Source organism: Myotis davidii, unplaced genomic scaffold (assembly GCF_000327345.1).
Source record: "Myotis davidii unplaced genomic scaffold, ASM32734v1 scaffold3, whole genome shotgun sequence".
In the NCBI taxonomy this organism is placed as follows: domain Eukaryota; kingdom Metazoa; phylum Chordata; class Mammalia; order Chiroptera; family Vespertilionidae; genus Myotis; species Myotis davidii.
In genome coordinates, this window is record NW_006295062.1 from 532,288 (window position 1) to 539,464 (window position 7,177).

Here is a 7,177-nt window from a genome sequence, read left to right on the forward strand (position 1 = left end):
CAGTGGTACATCTACACAATGAAATACTATGCTGCTATATAAAAAAGAAGGAACTTTTACCATGTGCAACAGCATGGATGGACCTGGAGAGCATTACGCTAAGCGGAGTAAGTCAGTTGGAGAAAGATAAATATCACATGAGCTCACTCATTTGTGGAATATAATGAACAACATAAACTGATGAACAAAAACGGATCCAGAGACAAATGGTGGTGGTGGGGGTGTTTAGAGAGCAACCAAAGGACTTGTATGCATGCATATTAGCATAACCAATGGACACAGAAACTAGGGCAGTGGAGGCTTGCCTGTGGTGGAAATGGCGGGGGGCGGGGTCAATTGGGGGAAAAGGAGACATATGTAAAACTTTAGACAATAAAAAAATAAATAAAAAGAAAAGTGAAAAGACTAGAGCTGGAGAAGAGAGAATAGTGTAAGAGGGAAAAAGAGGAGGCCTGAGTCACTCTCTGATGGGTAGAATGCTTGGAACAACAAAATTAAAATGAGGCACCCCCCCCCCCCGCCACAAAAATAGTGTAATGCAATTTATTCCCACAGAGGGAAGACATTTAAGCCCCTCAGGTTTATAGAAGATGCAGGGGCTGTATGCCCAAGAGAAGCCTAATGAATGGCTCAGAGAAATAGGATTGTCAAGTCCACAAAATGACTTCCCTAGAGATGTAGCTTCATTCTTTCAGTGACCCAAATTCACTGGAATAATTGGAAACTATTTCAGAGGTCACAGAGACCAAGATCCTTCTCAGGATACAGCCTCACATTAATTCAGCTTGGATAGGAACTAGAGCTTTGTGGATTTGGCAGCTTGGGCTAAGCCAAGAGCAGAGTATTTTGACCCTTTCCCCTAGCATGATGAAACTAGAGAAAAACTTGGATCAACATCACCAGTAGATTTGTCATAAGCATTAGTCCTTAATCACTAACTGACTGGATTCATTTCCATAGCCTTTATTTTTTATTTTTTTTACCATTTTCAAAGGAAAAATACCTTTAATCCAAAATTTCTCTAATATCCAGGATGAAGTTTCTATCATTTTATCCCTTCAAAGTCAGAACATTCTTTTCTTGGTTAATTTATTAACTGAGCTTTCTATATTGTGTGTGATGGCTTTTGATTCAAAGTGTCCTTCTGAACACATCAATCTATCTAGTTGCTGACTTTCAACTTCCTGGCTCAATCAATCACAAAGCACCCTCATCCTTCTTGGCTTGTCCTGAATTACATTTGATACCAGTCCAACCTTATCTTTAATAAGCTCACCTAGGTAATTTGCATATAACAAACAAATTAGGTTTTCCAGTGATTATTTATAGGCTGCCAAAGCCATAAATCAATCTAGAAATATCATACTACTAGAAGCCTTCTGGCTAAATGGGGAATAGAACATCATAAACTAAATAAATTCCTTCTCTCAAATTCAATTTGTTCTTTACAACTATACAGTTCTGTCTGTCATCTACAATTAATAGTTAGATTTAGATCAGGAATAAACTCATGCTACTGTTTTGAATGATTTGGCATTAGTTCTTTGATTATTTTAACCATGTGATCACAAGTTTGTGATGTTTCTCTGTTCTACTTCAATGGCTCAGCTGTGAGTATACATGTGGGATGGTACAGACTAGAGCCATTAGGGGACCTGGATTGTCCATCTAGCTCTGACAGAGAACTGTTAGTTTTGGGTAATTAGTCACCATTGCCTCAACTTCCCCACTCTAAATTGAGGGGGAAGGGGCGTTTGGATAAACTGAAATGATGCAATATTTTGAATATGTTTGTATATGTTTTTCTTTTTAGAGAAAGATCCATAACTTTAATCAATCTATTTCTAATATCAAAGGGTTAAGAAATTCCCTTAGAGCATATTTCATTTCTATTTGTATTTCAGTATGTATATAAAAATGTGATTATTATTTTATGTTCTCAAGAGAGATTTCTATTTTTCTAAAAGTCATAGTTTAATGCACTTTACTGTACTCTCTAAATTGAATGCATCTGCACATCAGGTGTGAGGAAGGATGGGCTTTTGACAAACTATCCTGGGATAATTTGCCATGTGAAAAAAAATTAAATCCCTACCTCACACCATATAAAAAACTCCAAATATATTAAAAACAAATGTGAAAAGGTAAAACTAAAAACTTGTAGAAGATATGCAAGAAAACCCAACAGTAAGGTATTTCTAAAATAAAACAAAAAATGACACCATAGGGAAAACATGGATACATTTGCTGTAGTTGCAAATTTCTATATTATCAAATACTTCTAAACAAATTTTAAAAACTTACCACAAATGAAAACAAAGTTTTTAAAAAACTTGTAACTCACAAAGTATTAATATTTTAAATATAGTAACATTTTCTCTTTCCACTTTAATAAGAAAAAGGCCAGAAATTACAAAATGGGGAAAATGTATAAAGAGGCAACATAAGGCAGAGTTACTATGAATGGTCTGCCTCTAGTATTCATATCCCTTCACACTCGAAGATGCCCTGCCATTTCTACAGCCTTTACTTATTCTGCTATTTATCTGAAAATTTATTCTGTCCCACTTGCCAGGGTTATCTATTTCATCTGGGCAACTCTTTATGTTAAGTCCCTGAAATAAGCACTATGTTTTAAACTTTTAAATATATCTACCAGACGGCCCCTAGCTCATCACTGTATACCCAGGAGAAATTCAATAAATGCCACATGTATATTTAAAAAATATTTAAACATATCTGAAATTGAGGTGCACATTACAATCTATGGCATTTGACATCATCAATCAGGTAGCAATTAAGACAATTTGTCTTGAATTGCACAAGCATGAACTTGGTTATCACTATCCTCACTTCAATTGAGTTATGTGCATTGTTGGCACGGCATTTATTGAGCTTAATTGGTATTTAAATATATTTTAAAAGATTACACTATGATTTGACATTAATACAAAAAATTATAGTGAAGGCAGATTGTCTTCATTAACAATTCCACATCTTGCAAAGTAAAAACCAAGTACTTTATGGGATCTCAGAAACAAAGGAACCCATGGATGCATGGAGCTGTGAAAAATTCTGTCCCTGAGAAATGTGCAAAAGGACCGCCTATCGTAAGTCAAACAATGCAGCCCAAGACAAGAAAAGGGAACCTCAAAGTAACAGGGGCTGATGTAATAATTTCAAGCTGTTTCTTATTCAATCAAGAAAATATCAGCATAAAACTTGAAGAACGTGTGTTAGCAGCTCAGGAGAAAATTCCTGATGCAACAATGGAGTACTCTTTAAGAAATGCTGCCTCATCAGTGCACTTGATGGCACGGAGGGTGACACTGTGGGGATAAACACCAATGCTGACTCTCAAGTCAGATTCTGAACATGAAGAAATTTTAGAAATGTCCTATTTCACTTTTTGTGTGTGTGTGTGTGCAATAGTGATAGTTGATAAAAAATCTGGGCAAATATGTTTAAAAGATATCTTTCGTCGAGTTTATGGAATAAACAACATTAAGTGTTAAAAAGTCATCATGCTATAGTTATATATAAGTAAAAGTGCAATCTATAGTTAGTTGAGATAATAGAAGTGACCATTTTCATTAAATTGTGGTTTACCCTTTCACTGAAACGGAACTGGCCTTGTGAATAGCTTTGATGGAGAGATTGAAGTGAAAATGCTGAGTCCAGGCTCAACCTTTAAGAGACCTGCTGCTTTAACTTTTACTTTTTTGGAACTCAGACACAGTTCCATAAAGAAACTAGTCTAGGTTAGTGGGGGAAAAAGGAGGACCTTTGTGATACTTTCAACAATAAGGATTTTAAAACAAAAGAAGCTAGTCTAGACTCCAGGAGAAGTGAGATCATGTGGGGCAGCAACAAGGCACTCGATGATTGCCAGCATCAAATGTCAGATCTATGAGAGAGGCCCTGCTGAGTATTCCAGCCCCAGCTGAGTGCAGCGCAGGAGTCATCTATCTCAGCTAACACCACATGGAGCAACCAACCAGCTGAGCCCAGCCAACCCACAGAACTGTGAATGGTATTGTTTTAAGAAACTAAGTTTTTCTGAGGGTGCTTTTTAATGTAACAATCAATAACTAAAAGGGGTTATTACCATCACAAAAAGTCAAATATGTAGTATTGGCTTTGGAGCAGAATACCAAGAGGAGGCTGTCCAGGCAGCAAGGAGATGGTAAAAAAGCAGTGGAAAGGCTCCTCATGAAGGCAGAAAAATGGCCAGCATTCAGTGCGGGCATTGCTATTGAAGATCGGGGAGAAAAGGAACAATATATGTAGTAGCAGAACAATGAACAAGAGTGCCACCTGAAGTAACTTGGAAAAAGTTTACCAGGTAAATGTGTGGACTTAGCTAAGAATATTTTCAGGCAGAATGTTTAAAATTATCAACTAGCTTCTTTTAGAAACAATTTAATACAGTGTTGCAAGAGTAAATTGAATTAAAACTGTTTAGTTTTCAAGCACAATTTAGAAGAAATATGGAGGACTCAGGACATTTTCTCCAGCTGTCAAAATATTTCCAAAGTTGGAAATGACATCATAGAAAAGAACAAATCTAGACTACTTTCAGTAAAAGTGTCCTTAGCCTCAAAATTAAATCAAGAGTATTAAAATACACAAAAATCAAAACAAAATACTCTTTGTGCAAGTCTCAGAAAAATTTAAAGTGGTACTTGGTAGACCCTTTCAACTAAAAAAAAAAAAAAAGCTTCCAAAAATTATAAGGCAGTGTCTCTCAGCAGAGATATGTCTCAGAATGAATTATGGATCTGACTTTGAGGCATGGAATAAGGCCAATACAATTTATAGAAAACCCACAGAGATTTTAAGAGGATTACAATAGTGAAAATATTACCAACTTGAATTAAAGGGAGCAGAGCAGCTCATAGTGAAAAGAAGGCTCTGGACTTCCGGTTTTCCACAAGCAGGCTGAAAGAGCTATTTATTTTTTGTAAAGGTGTAGCCAAGAGGCCAGAGGAATTAAAGAACCAAACCCCAGGGAAGAACTGGCACTTAATAAAAATACATTCCCTCCCTCAAGTTGAAGAACTGACAACATGTACCCAGCTGGATTTCAAAATTACTAAGGACCAATTAATGTTATCTGTCTTTTATGTGTATAATGGTAAAATATGCATAACATAAAAATGACCATTTAGCCATTTTAAGTGTATAATTCAGTGGCATTAAATACATTAACATTGTTTTATCTCCAGAATTTTCTCATCATCTCAGACTGAAACTCCAAACCCATTAAAAAATAACTCTTATCCCAGCTGGTTTGGCTCAGTGGATAGAGCATTGTACTACAGACGGAAGGGTCCCAGGTTCTATTCTGGTCAAGGGCATATGTCTGGGTTGCAAGCTCGATCCCCAGTAGGGGATGTGCAGGAGGCAACCAATCAATGGTTCTCTCTCATCACTGATGTTTCTATCTCTCTCTTCCTCTCCCTAATCAATAAAAATATATTTAAAAAAACAATAACTCTCCATTTTCCCCTCTCCCCAGACCCTGATAACCACTTTTGAATCTATAAATTTGACTGTTCTAATACCTCATAGAAATGGAATCATGCAATATTTGTCCTTTTGTGTCTGGCTTATTTCACTTAGCATAATGTTTTCAAGGTCTATTTATGTTCTAACATGTAACAGAATTTCATTCCTTTTTAAGGCTGAATAGTATTCCATGGTATGTATATATCACATTTTGTTTATACACTCATCCGTTGATGAAATTGGCTTGTGTCTACCTTTTGGTGAATGTGAATAACACTGTTCATGAATATCTATTCTATCTAATAAAGAGGGAATATGCTAATTGACCCTCATTCCATCACAAAGATGGCGGCACCCACAACCAATAAAGAGGGAATATGCTAATTGACTGCCCTGCCCTCAAAGATGGGGGTGCCCACAGCCACAAGATGGTGGCACCCAGTCCCCTCAGCCCCGCTGGGGCGGCAGGCATGTGGCAAGGCCCGGCCTTGCTATGTGCCTTCCTCTGGAGTCCCCCAGCCCCCTCAGACCCCCAGCCACCCAGGGCCGGCCCAAGGCGCAGGCAAGCCTCGGATGGTGGCTGTTCAGCTGCCCAGGGCTGCCAGAGGCTCAGGTAACCAGGGCTGGCTGAAGCTTGCGCTGCTGGCAGTGGCAGCAGCAGAGGTGTGATGGGGCATTGCCTTCCCCTGATCGCCAGGTCGCCTCCCCCACTGAGGGCTCCCAGACTGTGAGAGGGGGCAGGCTGGGTTGAGGGTCCCCTCCCCCCTTCAGTGCATGAATTTTCATTCACTGGGCCTTTAATTGGTATATAACTATCTGTTTGATTCACTGCTTTACAAGTTTTTTTGTAAACATACCTGGAAGTAGAATTTCTAGATCATATGGTAATTTTATGTTTAATCGTTTTGGAAACTTTCATATTGTATTTTGTAGTGACTATACTATTTTACATTTCCACCAGCAATGCCAAGTGTTCCAATTTTTTCTCTACTTTTTTTTCCTTCCTTCCTTCCTTCCTTCCTTCCTTCCTTCCTTCCTTCCTTCCTTCCTTCCTTCCTTCCTTCTTTCCTTCCTTCCATTCTGAGAATAGACATTCTAATTGGTGTGAAGTGGAATCTTGTCATTTTGTTTGCATTTACCTGATGACAAGTGATGTTGAGAATATTTTAATGTACTTATTGATCATTTGTATATCTTCATTGGAAAACTGTCTATTTAAGTCCTTTGTCCATGTTTAATTGGGTTGTTCTTTTTTGTTGAGTTGTGAAAGTTTTTTTTTTTAATATATTCTGTATATTAATCTCTTACCTGATGTATATATTTGTAAATATTTTCTTCAATTCTGTGAGTTCCTTTTTACTTTGTTCATAGTGCACTTGGGTGCCCCCAAATGTTTAATTTTTATGAGTTCAATTTATTTAATTTTGTCTTTTATTGCCCATGCTTTTAAAGGCATAGTCAAGAAATCATTGCCAAATCCAAAGCTATAAGCTTTTCTTCCTATGTTTTTTTCTAAGTGTTTTACAGCTTAGCTCTTATGGTTATGTCTTGAATACATTTTGAGTAAGTTTTTTTTGTGTATTGTGTAATGTAAAGGGCACACTGAATTCTTTTGCATGTGTATATCCAGTTTTTTCCAACACTACTTGTTGTAAAGACTGTCTTT